The sequence below is a fragment of the Agelaius tricolor genome, unplaced genomic scaffold (assembly GCF_023055355.1).
Source record: "Agelaius tricolor isolate 1412-34295 unplaced genomic scaffold, bAgeTri1.0.p SCAF_39, whole genome shotgun sequence".
NCBI lineage: Eukaryota > Metazoa > Chordata > Aves > Passeriformes > Icteridae > Agelaius > Agelaius tricolor.
This window is the reverse complement of record NW_027269299.1, coordinates 4,304,094-4,317,638: the sequence shown is the minus strand read 5'-3', so window position 1 is coordinate 4,317,638 and position 13,545 is coordinate 4,304,094. Positions and strand designations below refer to the sequence as shown.

The 13,545-nt window shown below is 52.2% G+C and overlaps 1 long non-coding RNA gene across 1 annotated transcript in view; it reads right to left on the bottom strand.

Moving 5' to 3' along the window:
- Positions 1-1,423: 1,423 nt before the first annotated feature.
- Positions 1,424-13,545, bottom strand: part of LOC139603485 (uncharacterized) — a 117,701-nt gene continuing 105,579 nt past the window's right edge. The window contains exon 2 of the long non-coding RNA XR_011683694.1: positions 1,424-2,108. This is a non-coding gene — a long non-coding RNA (uncharacterized lncRNA). The remainder of the gene's footprint in view (positions 2,109-13,545) is intronic.

Here is a 13,545-nt window from a genome sequence, read left to right as displayed (position 1 = left end):
AGATCCTGTGGGGCTGCCTTAGACACCTGGGGCCAGGCATTCCTTCCAGCCTGGGCCACTTTGGCTGGGCTGGGGGCGGCCCCAGGGCAGGCGGCAGTGTGTGCAAGGGCCCTGGGTGGCACGCTGCAGCATGGTCACCGTGCCATGGAATGGGACAGGGTGTCCAAGGGCCTTTTGTGTGTCGTGTGGTGACATAGGAGCTGGCGGTGACAAGAGCGGGCCACAGTGCTCGGAGCACGCGACGGGACAGGACGGGACAGAGCGGTGCTGTGAGGAGCCCCCGCACAGCACGCTTGTTTGTGTCCCACACGGAGCTTTTCCGAGGCGTTGTTCCTGAAGCTGACCTCTTGGCAGGGCTGCAGGCCTTGGTGGCCCGTCGCCTTCCAGAGGCATTTGTCTTGCAATTAGCCATTATTCCAATCAGTGACATGGAGCAGTGACTCCTGACAGTGCCCAAGCTGGCCTCAGTGGAGGAGCAGGAAGAAGAGCCTGAACCTGACGCAGCACTGGTGACCGAGGAGGTTGTGCCAATCCAGGTGCTGCAGGAGGGTGAGTGGCAGAGCTTGGCCACAGTCTGGTGCCTGCAGCCAGATTAGCACCATTAACACCTATTGACACCCATCCCATCCCCTAGGGACACTCCCATGGACAGGATGGAACAGGGATGAAAAAGTTAGGGAGCAGAGTCCCCCGAGAGTGCCAAGGCAGCCTGGGCGGAGGAGCAGGAAGAAGAGCCTGAACCTGACCCAGCAGTGGAGACTGAAGAGGTGGTGCCATTGAGCCACTGCAGGAGAGTGAATGGCAGAGCTGGGCCAAAGTGCTGATGGCTGCAGCCAGCTTGGTCCTATCCCATCCCATCCCATCCCATCCCATCCCACCCCATCCCATCCCTGGTTGTCAAAGTTTGTATTTGAAAGAGTTTGGACTTGAAGGTCCGAGGTTGGATTTGGTGGTGAACAGTTGGACTTATTGGTCAAAATTTGGATTTGATGGTCCAGGGTTGCATTTGGTGGCAACACTGGAATACCATGGAATAACAGCATTCTAGGGGTTGGGAGTTTAGAGTCATTTGCTTCCCCTCACAACTTCCCATCAACACTGGCAATCCATGGAATAACAGCATTCCGGGCATGGGGAATTTGGAATCCTCCTGTTCCCCTCACAAATTCCCATGGAATCATGTCATTCTGGGCATTGGGAATTTATAAAAATGGCACCTTTGGTGCTCCAAAATGGACACATGTGTGATGGCATTGGATACTACAGGTGGGAAGGAAAACTGGGAATGGCTCCGGCAGCTCCACAATCTCCACCAAGCTCAGCATCCTGTCCCGAGAACTCTACAACTCAGGACTGCACCAAAAAACATGGAAAAATCAAGGCACTCAGGCGCACATTGGAAACAAAGTGTAACTGTTCATACTTTGCTTGCTTTTTATATTTTTAAGAGAATTTCCCTTGTTTTTTACTTTTCTCCCTGCTTTCCCCTTTTTTTTCTTTCTCTCCACCCTTTTTTAAAATTTTCAACATCTTTTAATTTTCAACCCTAAAAATTCCCAGCAACTCAAGGGAAGAAACCAAACAACCCATGAAACCAAAGCAGTTTTTATCTCCAGGATAACACATAGCAAAATAAAGTTTTTTGAATTGTAAAATAAAACACTAAACTTTCATTTCCCAAAAAATCTACAAAGAAGAAATATTCAGAATCTCAAAACTTATTTATTACAATTGTTATTACTACTTTATTGTTATTAATATTATTCTTATTAATATTAAAATTTCTCCTTTTTTGAAATCCTTTTCCTGTTTTTTTATTTTTTAATTTTTAATTCAGGAATGAAGATGGGCAAAACCAGCACAGCATGAACAGGAGGCAACTTCCAGTCCAGTCAAAAAGGAAAAGTAGGATTCTCTTTGAAAAAAATCCAGTAACATTTAAAAAAACCTCTAAAACGTTCCTGAATAAAATAAAAAAACTTGGGCCCTCCCAGGCCCTGGTAACCTGTTGTGTTGGAATTTATCCTATTGCGCCTCCAGGTTATTCTTCACAAGTGGATTCATTTGGAATTTTATCCTTCTTTTTCCCCATTTTTCCTTCTAAAAAACTCTTTTTTTCCCCAGTTCCTTTGTGCTTGTTTCCACCGAGTTCTCCTCATTTCCAGTGCTATATGGGATTTTCTGGATCTGGATTGTGTCCTGCTCTCTCCTTGGATCCCAGCCCCCTGAAATCCCCAAAAAATATCCCAAAAAACCTCAGAAGACTGAATCACCACATCACCACTGTCATTAGAGTGTTCCTAGAGAAGTGGGCAGAAAATTTGGGATGAACATTCCCTATCCAGCAGACCCATGAATTCCTGAAACATGGAGGTGGGAAAAGCTAAAATCAGGATCTTGCCTTTCCAGGAGCGTTTTTGAACCTGGTTTTATTCATTATCTCGTTGATGTGCACAACAGGGGACCAAATATGGCAGGGCCTTAGACACAACTTTGGTCCCTGACAAACACAGGCTCCTTGTCTGTGGTAGACTAGGGACAGGCGTTCGGAAGATTTCGGGCTGTAACGGAAAATTACAGGAATCCTTCTACCCCCCTCCCCATAGATAAGGATCACCCTTGGAATGTAGCCAGACGTGTAGCCCCCCTAACCTATGCATGCCAGTAACTTTCCACTCCATACTAACCCTAGAAAGTATAGCCAAACCCCTGTCTGACGTAGAGAGACCTCTTAGTCCATAAATACCCTTAAGACCCCTCAATAAACGCCTTTAACCGTCCACCACATTGGTGTTAGCGTCCGTTATTGGCCACAAGGGATCCCACGGAGGAGATCGCAGTGCTGGACCCCGATACCAGGTCGTCGCGGCCTTCACAAGAAGGCAACATAGTGGTGCTGAAACCCGGGACGAAGCGACGAGTCCGGGCGACGGGGGTACTCCTGGCCAGGGGACAGCACTCAACGCCGGAACGGCCATAGCGAAGAAGGGGGACGCCCCAGGACCCGCGATTCGTATGGAAGCGATAGCGAAGGTCGTAAGTTTGATACATATGCAATGGGGAATCAAATGTGAGCTCAGGAATTTTAATCTCGCATTGACGAGACTCTTAGAGCTTGGGGTTATTAGTCGACCCATAGATATATTGCACTCTGAAGTGTGGCAGAAATGTACTGTCGCGCTAGCAGAGGACACAAAAGCCACAGGCAGCAGCAAAAGCCTGAAAGCGTGGGGGAAGGCAGAAGCCGCCCTACGCAAAGCATTAGAAGAACGGGAGACGTGGAACGCTGCGCACTCCTGTCTGTTAATGACGCCACAGCTGGGGGAGGGGGCGATAACGCGAACCCCCCCCCCCAGTGGCGACCCGATTGAAAACGGGGAAACGCGGGGGCCGGGCACATCCCATCCCTCCTCGAGCCCAAAGCCCCCGGAGCTCTCGGAGCCCCCGGGGGACCCCCTGACCCCTTTGGGGGACCCGCCGGGGCCCACACCACCTCCGGAGCCCCCCGGGGTGCCCGCGGACCCCTCGCCCAACCCTTCCCCGCCGATAGCCGACTTAGCACAAGAAGCGGAGGGACTCGCACGGTCCTTTTGGGAGGGGTTGGCGGCAGAAGCCCGAAATATCGAGAGGGCTGGCGTGCGGGCGAGCGGCGGAGGGGATCCGCCGCCCTACCCGTTTGAATATGGCGGGGGTGGCCGGGAAGAGGGGTGGAGCCCGCCGGCTCGCGGCGGGAAGAACCCAGAACCGCGGCCAGCCGCGAACACGCATGCGCGGGAAACCAGCGCTGAGCCCATGCCCGGCCGAGAGCCGTGGGTCCCAGCAGACGCGCATGCGTGGGGGTGCGACAGAGGGCGGGCATTCACTCGGGAGCCGCGCCCACTGATGCCACCATATATGGGAGAGATCCCTCCCTGCGGGAGGCAGGGCGAGCCCAGGGGGCGGCACCGGCAGCGGCATCAGCACCGCCCCCGAGGGGAGGAGCGGGGCCGTAGCCGAACAAAACGGCAGCAGAGACCGGAAGTTCATTGGCAGTTGACTTCCGACTCTGAAGGGAGCCACAGCTCCCCAGATCACTCTGCGGAGCCCACCGAGTCCAGCAGCGACTCGGAAGCAGAGAAAACAGAATCAATGCGGTTTCGGACGAAACCAATTAAAACTTTTAACACAACCGGGAACCAGCCCCAATACGAACTCACCGACTGGGGTAAAATCAAAATCGAATGCGCGGAATGGGCACCCGCAGCATCGGTGCATGCCTTCCCGGTGAGAATTACGGGACCCCAGGGGAACCAGCAAAGAACGTATACTCCCGTTAATTCCAAAGACGTTCAGACAATAGTAAAAGCTATCTCAGAAAAAGGAATTAACTCAGGGGTGGTTTCCACTCTCGTGGATGGTCTTTTTAGCAATGATGATTTACTCCCTTTCGATATAGTGCAAATAAGCCGTATGCTTTTTGATGGGGCGGGTTTGATAATATTTAAACAGGAATGGACGGACCAATGTGCAACCATGCTCGCTCAGACGGCGGGGGAAGGGCAGCCACTCCACGGGTCGAGTTTATCTAGGTTGTTGGGGAAGCACGACGAAGTAGCCACACCCCAGCAACAAGCTGCGCAGCTTCGGATCGAGGAAGTCAGGGCGACTTCCCGGGCGGCCAGAGAAGCTATACGAGCCGCATCCAGGGTGGTGGCCAGACCGACACCATGGTCGACCATCAAACAGGGGGAGAGGGAAGGCTTTACACAATTTGTTGACCGCCTTCAGGCTGTGGTGGACTCTTCTAATTTACCCGCTGTCGCAAAAGGCCCAGTGGTAACTGACTGCCTTCGGCAGCAATGTAACACCGTAACCAAAGATATATTGCGTTCCCTACCGGCCGGGGCCAGCCTGGCTGACATGATTAAGCATGTTGTGAGGGAAGAGCAGCTGACCCCACTTCAGGCAACCGTACACACCCTAACCAGTGTGATGGCCTGCTTCAAATGTGGTCAGTCAGGTCATGTCGCGGCTAACTGCCCCCAGCCGGCACAGCTTCCCCAGGCAACACCCCCGCCCCAACAGCACCCCAGAGGGATCTGCTGGAACTGTGGGAAGAAAGGTCACCTCACTAGGGACTGTAGATCCCGGCCCCGGGGAAACGGGAGAGGGGGGGGGCGTGCGGGCCATATTCAGCCCCCTCCCGCTATGGATGCAAGACGGCCCATCTATGCCAACCCACAGTGGGGCAGGGGACCTTCATACCCTATGCTCCCACAGGAGGCAGTCAGTATCGCACCCCCGCCAGCAATACAATGGCAGGGCTATGCAGTACCACCAACCGTACCCTCACACCCCCCATCATCACAAGCCACGCAAGCACTATAGGACCAGCAGGGGACGCCCCAAACCGGGACCCCTGGGTGGCCCTGGCCATGAAAATAGGGAAGGAACCCCTGAGGGTGAGGGGGACATGCTGCCTCTATGGCAGCCAGGACCCCCACATCATAGGACTTCAGTTTTGGGTAGACACGGGATCAGACTGCACAATTCTCCGCCAGTCGCATTGGCCCAGACATTGGCGGTTTAAGGAAGTCCCCCCAGTGAACGGGGTGGGGGGACAAACCCGGGCGTGGAAAAGCACCCAGCTGGTGGCTATAACACTTCACACAAACAAGGGACCAGAACAGACAGTAGCAATTTACCCCTACATTTTGCAAAACTCTCCACCACTAATAGGAAGGGACGTCCTTGCTATGTTAGGAGTCAAGATTACAAATTTATCATGAGGGCCACTGCTGTACACCCTCAGCTGCCGATCAAATTGACTTGGAAATCATCAGATCCTATTTGGAGGGAGCAGTGGCCTTTGTCAGAGCCTCGAGTGGCAGCTTTGCTGGAACTGGTCAACCGTGAACTGCAAAAGGGTCACATAGAACCCTCCACCAGTCCATGGAACACCCCTGTGTTTGTAATCCCCAAAAGGTCCGGAGAGGGTTATCGTCTCGTCCACGACCTGAGAGAAGTGAACAAGACGATTCGACCCATGGGTCCAGTCCAGACACTGCTACCCATGAATTCAGCTATTCCTGAAGGACAGCCGTGCGCAGTACTGGACATCAAAGACTGTTTCTTCTCGATACCCCTGCATCCAGACGACAGAGAATGCTTTGCCTTTTCCGTCGCGTTTCCAAACGGTAATCGGCCTAACCTCCGTTTCCAATGGAGGGTGCTTCCACAGGGCCTAGTGGACAGTCCTGTTATCTGCCAGATCACCGTGGACAGAGCACTGATGCCAGTCTGACATTCCTACCCTGCCGCAACCATCATCCAATACATGGACGACATCCTAGTCGCTGCACCATCGACGAGCCAGGTGGACCACCTGGTGTCTGCGATCACAGAAACCCTCCGGGCCAAAGGCTTCGAGATCGCAAGCACAAAGGTCAAGAGAGGACCCTGCGTGACCTTCCTGGGAGTGGGGATCACAAGCTCCTACGTGACTCCTCCCAAGGTAAGGATCAACCGGGATATCAGGACACTTCACGATGTGCAATGCCTGGTGGGATCGCTGCAGTGGGTCCGCAATGTCGTCCTGATCCCCCCCCGAGGTCATGGACCCCTTATATGACCTCCTGAAGGGACAACACCCCTGGGAACCCAAGGAGCTGACACCACAAGCGGCGAGCTCCCTCGATTTCATCGATCAGCAAATGTCCACTGGCACGCTGGCCAGGTGGAACCCGGCCATGCCCCTGGACTTATACGTCCACTTCACGCCAAAGGGCAGAGTGGGGGCACTGGCACAAGGGCCTTCTGAAAAGGCCCGGCCGATCCAATGGGTGGTCCTCGGGAGACCTGCTCGTGCATTCTCCCCAGGAGTCGAATGCGTCGCTAACCTCATCAGGAAAGGCAGGAAACTCACCCTGAGACACCTAGGAACTGAGCCAACGAGAATACACCTTCCCTTTCGCAAGCAACCGTCTGCAGAGTCACCCGCAATTTCAGAGCACCTAGCCCTTGCTCTCACCGGCTTTGGAGGAGAAATCTCCTACTCAGCAAAACCGCCCTGGACTCGGCTGCTGACCATCATCGACATAGACATACCGCCAAAGGTCAAGGACCGACCGCAGCCAGGACCAACAGTCTTCACGGACACTTCCTCCACGACTTCTACGGCAACGGCAGTGTGGCAGGCAGGAGAGCAATGGCATTGCATCAAAGCATGTGACCCCACACTGTCAGTGCAGCAGCTGGAAGCAGCAGCAGTGGTCTTAGCGTGCGGACTTTTCAAAGATGAACACCTCAATATAGTAACAGACTCTATATTCGTAGCGAGGCTTTGCCTAGCCATGGCAGGACCGGGTGTGTCAACATCTACAGCAGCCCTAATGCTGGAAGAAGCGCTCTCTTCACGACAGGGCACCGTATCCATCATTCACGCCAACAGCCACGACCCAATCAAAGGTTACTTCCAGACAGGCAACGACAAGGCGGACGCCGCAGCAAAAGGCGTATGGACGTTGCAGGAAGCTCGTCAGCTGCATGAATCACTCCATATCGGGGCCAAGGCCCTGGCGAAGAGATACGGGATTTCAACAGCGGACGCAAGGCATGTGGTGGCCACCTGTCCTCACTGCCAGAAGTCACCCCTATGGACCAGTGGGATCAACCCGAGAGGTCTCAAGCCTTCACAAATCTGGCAGTCAGACTTCACCTTGTGTCAACTGCTGAAGCCCCGAGCGTGGCTTGCCGTGACGGTGGACACTTTCAGCGGAGTGATCGTGGCCACACAGCACCCCAAAACTAACTCTAAAGCCACAATTCAGCACTGGCTGACAGCCATGGCGTGGCTTGGCATCCCCAAGCAGATAAAAACTGACAACGGTTCCAATTTCACCTCCAAACCAGTGCAAGAATTCGCCTCGAAATGGGGCATCACATTAGTACAGGGTATCCCGTATAACAGTACCGGACAGGCCATAGTAGAGCGGGCGAATCAGACCCTGAAAACCAGGCTGGAGGTGTTGGCAAAAGCAGAGGGTTTTGCCAATTCTATTCCCCCGGGAGATCAGGCACGCATACTAGCAACCGCTTTGCTAGCACTGAATCAATTTCCCAGGGGGGATGAAACAAACAGCCCCGTCCAAAAACACTGGGCCACCAGAGCGCTAGAGGAAGGCCCACAGGTTGCAATTAGAAATGAGCTAGGTGAATGGGAACAGGGCTGGAGGTTGATGCTCACGGGACGAGGGTATGCAGCTGTCAAAAAGGACGGCGAAATTAGGTGGTGTCCACTTAGGTCAATCAAGCCCGACCTTCACAGTGGGCGGGACAAGACTGATGAGAACTGTGAGTTTCTATTTACAGTACATGCTTGTGGGCTGTCCCCGGGATGCGTACGTTCCCCTCCCAGAGGAAAGTGACAGCCCACCGAGCCGCCAGACAGCACCTGAGAGACCCACACGGGCGAGACCCAAGCAACCACGATGTTTCTGCGTGATTATGCTATTGGGGCTTGTCGCCGGAGGGCAAGCCAGCCCAGACTACTACCCTCATCAGCCCTTCAGGTGGGTCATGCAACATGTTGCTGGTGACAAGGTGCTCAGAGTCATCACCACGCCGAACGCCCCATCCTTCGTGCTTCCCATCACCGACCTGTTTCCAGAACAACAAAAGGTAGACCCCTATTCTTCACACGCCACGCACATGTACCTATCTTACTGGTGCCCAGCCTCAAACCCAGGAAAAGGTTATTGCAATCGCCCAGGGTGGGGATACTGTGGACACTGGGGCTGCGAAACAATAGTTACAGACGCCAGGCCGTCAGGACCTGGGTGGGACCCACAAGAGCCCGACAGATTCCTACAGTTCACCTGGGCACCCACAGGTTGCAAAACACCCGTCTTCCTCCAGGGAAGTTTCTATCGAAACCAACATAAAGTCCCCAAATTCTGGAAATGCACTCACTATAACATGACAGTTTTGCAGCCGAATCACCCTAGCTGGGCCGTGGGCAAAGCATGGACAGTAGTCCTTCAAGGGTCAGGAAAGTGGGTGAATGTGCGAATTACCAGACTCCAACCGTCAGCACCCAGAGCAGTTGGGCCCAACAAAGTGATCAAAAGCACACAGAAAGGGAGAAACATGACCTACCCCAAAGCCCTACCCACAAGGGTCACCGACGTCCCGACTGGCAATGAGGAAGCCTTCCAGATAGGCCAATCAGCCAGGTCAGGCTCGAACCCAATCCTTCGCATGTTAGAAGCTACCTTTTTATCCCTGAATGAATCTAACCCTAACCTAACCGACTCCTGCTGGCTTTGTTACGATGTTAAACCCCCCTTTTACGAAGGAGTCGCTTTAGATACCCCCTTCAGCTATTCCACAGCCGATGCCCCTTACCAGTGCAGATGGGACACACCCCGCAAAGGAATTACCCTGAGTCAAGTCACAGGTCAGGGCAGATGCTTCGGCAATGCAACCCTAGCTAAGCGGAAAGGCGACATCTGCACCGAAGTAGTTGAGCCCGACAGGAAGAATAATAAGTGGGTAGTCCCATCCACATGGGACTGGGATGTGTAGAAGAATAATAAGTGGGTAGTCCCATCCACTGGGATGTGGGTTTGCCAGAGATCTGGAGTAAGTCCCTGCGTGTCTCTTGCCAAATTCAATAACTCTAACGACTTTTGTGTTCAAGTTCTGATCGTCCCTAGGATCCTGTACCACTCAAACGAAGAGGTGTACCACCTTCTGGAAAATAACAACCGGCTCCACAAGAGAGAAATATTAACAGGTATAACTATCGCAATGCTGCTCGGCCTAGGGGCGGCTGGAACGGCAACAGGTGTCTCAGCCCTAGCAACTCAACACCAAGGACTGTCCCAGCTGCAGATGACCATCGATGAGGACCTGCAGAGGATCGAGAAATCCATTTCCTTTCTAGAAAAGTCAGTCTCTTCGCTCTCAGAAGTGGTCCTGCAGAACAGGCGAGGACTGGATCTCCTGTTCATGCAGCAAGGGGGCCTGTGTGCTGCCTTGAAAGAAGAATGTTGTTTCTATGCTGACCATAAGGAGTCGTTAGAGACTCCATGGCAGAACTCCGAAACAGACTGGCTCAGAGACAGAAAGACAGGGAAGCCCAACAGAACTGGTTCGAATCCTGGTTCAATCAATCACCATGGCTAACTACCCTAATTTCTACCCTAATAGGTCCATTGGCAATGCTGCTTTTAACTATTACCTTCGGGCCATGCCTGCTGAACAAGCTAGTCTCATTCGTTCAGGCCCGCCTAGAACGGGCTAGCATCCTGTTCGTGGGACAGCCACAATTCCTGTGAATTCAACAGGGAACGCTGCCAGTCACGAGAGACTTGCCTGGCAGAAACTTACTCAGGTTTCCCAAGACCCTTTTCCCTAGTCAGATCTCAACTTCCTACCTCATTTTGGTGCCTATGTATAAGACTACCTCGTTCATTTGTGAAAGAGGGGGGGGGAAGTGTGGTAGGCCAGGGACAGGCGTTCGGAAGATTTCGGGCTGTAACGGAAAATTACAGGAATCCTTCTACCCCCCTCCCCATAGATAAGGATCACCCTTGGAATGTAGCCAGACGTGTAGCCCCCCTAACCTATGCATGCCAGTAACTTTCCACTCCATACTAACCCTAGAAAGTATAGCCAAACCCCTGTCTGACGTAGAGAGACCCCTTAGTCCATAAATACCCTTGAGACCCTTCAATAAGCGCCTTTAACCGTCCACCACATTGGTGTTAGCGTCCGTTACTGGCCACAAGGGATCCCACGGAGGAGATCGCAGTGCTGGACTCTGAAACCAGGTCATCGCGGCCTTCACAAGAAGGCAACAGCTACCAGGGTAGGGAGGCTACCTGTGAAAGTCCGCCATGTAGATGCCCATGTCCCCAAGAGCAGAGCCAATGAGGACCCCCAAAACAGTGAGCAGGTAGACCAGACTGCAAAGATAGAGGTGTCAAAGATAGACTTAGACTGGCAACATAAGTTCCGAGCTCGATGGGCCCATGATGCCTCAGGCCATCAGGGCAGAGATGCCACCTATAAGTGGGCACGAGACTGAGGGGTGGATTTAACCATGGACAGTATTTCTCAGGTTATCCATGACTGTGAGACGTGTGCTGCCATCAAGCAGGCCAAGCGAGTGAAGCCCCTGTGGTACGGTGGGCAGTGGTCCAAGTACAAGTATGGGGAGGCCTGGCAGATTGACTCCATCACACTGCCTAAGACACGCCAGGGCAAGCGCTACATGCCCACAATGGTGGAAGCCACCACTGGATGGTTGGAAACCTACCCTGTGCCTCATGCTACGACCCAGAATACCATCCTGGCCCTGGAAAAGCAAATCCTGTGGAGACATGGCACCCCTGAGAGGATTGAGTCGGGCAACGGGACCCATTTTAAGAACAGCCTTATCAATACCTGGGCCAAGGAACATGGTATTGAATGGATCTATCATATCCCCTACCATGCACCAGCTGCTGGGAAAGTTGAATGGTGCCATGGACTACTCAAGACTACCCTGAAGGCACTTGGGGGGGACTTTCAGAAATTGGGAAATGACCTTAGCAAAAGCCACCTGGATGGTCAGCACCCGAGGGTCCATAAATCGAGCTAGTCCTGCCCAGTCTCAACCCCTGCACACAGTGGATGGAGATAAAGTCCCTCTACACATGAAAGGTATTTTAGGAAAGACTTTTTAGGTTACTCCCACCTCAGGCAAAGACAAACCCATCTGTGGGATTGTTTTTGCTCAAGGACCTGGTTACACTTGGTGGGTAATGCAGAATGATGGGGAAAGCCATTGTGTACTGTGGGAACTCAGCACATCGCTCCCAATGTCCAGAGTTGCCAGGAGAACCCTTGGGGGTCTCGGAAATCCTGGAATGTTGCCAAGAGTGCTTGGTGGCTTGATTTTCATCCATCCACAGAAGTGACAGCAGTTTGAGGACTTGAGAATCACTTTAGAGTGAAGGGTGTAAAAGGGACACATTTATACGGTGAAATATAAACTTTAAGGTTTTTGGTACAGGGGGGTTATGGAGACAAGATGGAGGGATCAGGGCGTGTCTCGTCCTTCTTCTTTCTTCTTCTTGTCTTCCATCTCCTGTGATAATGTTGGCACTTGGGGATTGGTTTATGGTGAAGGTGCACTTGCCAACATGGGTGAAAAGTATTGGAAAATAAAGGTAAATATCATGTACGTAGATTTTAGTATAAAAAGACATGACCGCCCCCTGAGAGTCAGAGTGCCCTTGGCTGCTTTGTAGATCAGACCTCTGTTGGGCAGACAGAAAATTTTGTAGATAAGAAACAATAAACAATCTGAAGACCGAAAAGCTGAAGAGTCCAGACTCGTCCTTTGAAACGCGTGCCACCCAAGAACCACCCTACCCGTGTCCGGGCAGAGACAGACAGCCGGACCCGACATGTACCACAGGGAAACCCAGTCATAAGTGAGAACTGTGTGTAAGGTTTCATTATGTGATGCAGATGGAAATAGAATAAGAGGTGGATAATGTCCTAGACTGCAATGCAAGATGTATTCCATTACCATCTTTATGGCAGATTATCTTTGTCGAGTGGGCATTTTGCCTTATCTCTCTCTTTGAGTGACCACATTCACTCCTCCCTGGGGAGGGGACATCTGCTGATAACAGACTATTGAATGTCACTGCACTGATAAGAACTATAACGTCCCATTGTGAGATGTTCCGCCCAGAGGGAGGAGCCAAGCATTGCTACCCAGATAGAATCCAGAGGTTTTGAGACACTAGCATGGCTTTCTCCACTGGATTCCCCAGAGGAACAGCAGCTGTGTCTTCTTCCACTGGATCCTCAGAGGAAGAATACATCCTTCTCTACAGGACCCCCTGCTCCAACAGGGAGCAGGACTGCAGCCACATTTCCAATTGGGCTGCTACCAACACCCTGACCCACAGGGTGTCAGGTTGGGTTCTGACTCTCTCAGTGTTGTTCTAGTGTACTGCATTGTTTATTTTATCATTTTATTTTTCTTCCCTATTAAAGAACTGTTATTTCTTGCTCGTGTATTTTTTTGCCTGAGAGCCCCTTAATTTAAAATTTATAGCAATTTCGAGGCATGGGGAGGGTTTACATTCTCCATTTCAGTGGAGGCTTCTACCTTCCTTAGCAAACTCCTGTCTTTCCAAACCAAGACAGTTTATTAGGGTCTAACACTGCAGGGGTCTAGGGGTTAAAGAGAACAGCGGGTGGAGGAGAGCATCAGGGATCTAAGGGTTTAGGGGTGGTATACAGGGAAAGGGACCAGTAGGGAATACCAGAGTGGAAAGGTGGAGTAATAGACTGATGGGAAGACAGGGAAGGGAGAACTCTCTAGAACATGAACATATGAAGGTAATAGGGGTAGGAAAGGCCAATGGGCCAATAGAGAGGACAGAACTGGGACAAATTACCATAGTGCTTCAGAGCACCATGGGGGAAGTTTCTTTCCTCACCCTGAGCTGTGAGGAATGCCCAGAGCCTAAGGTGCATCTCTCCTGGGCATTGCTCTTG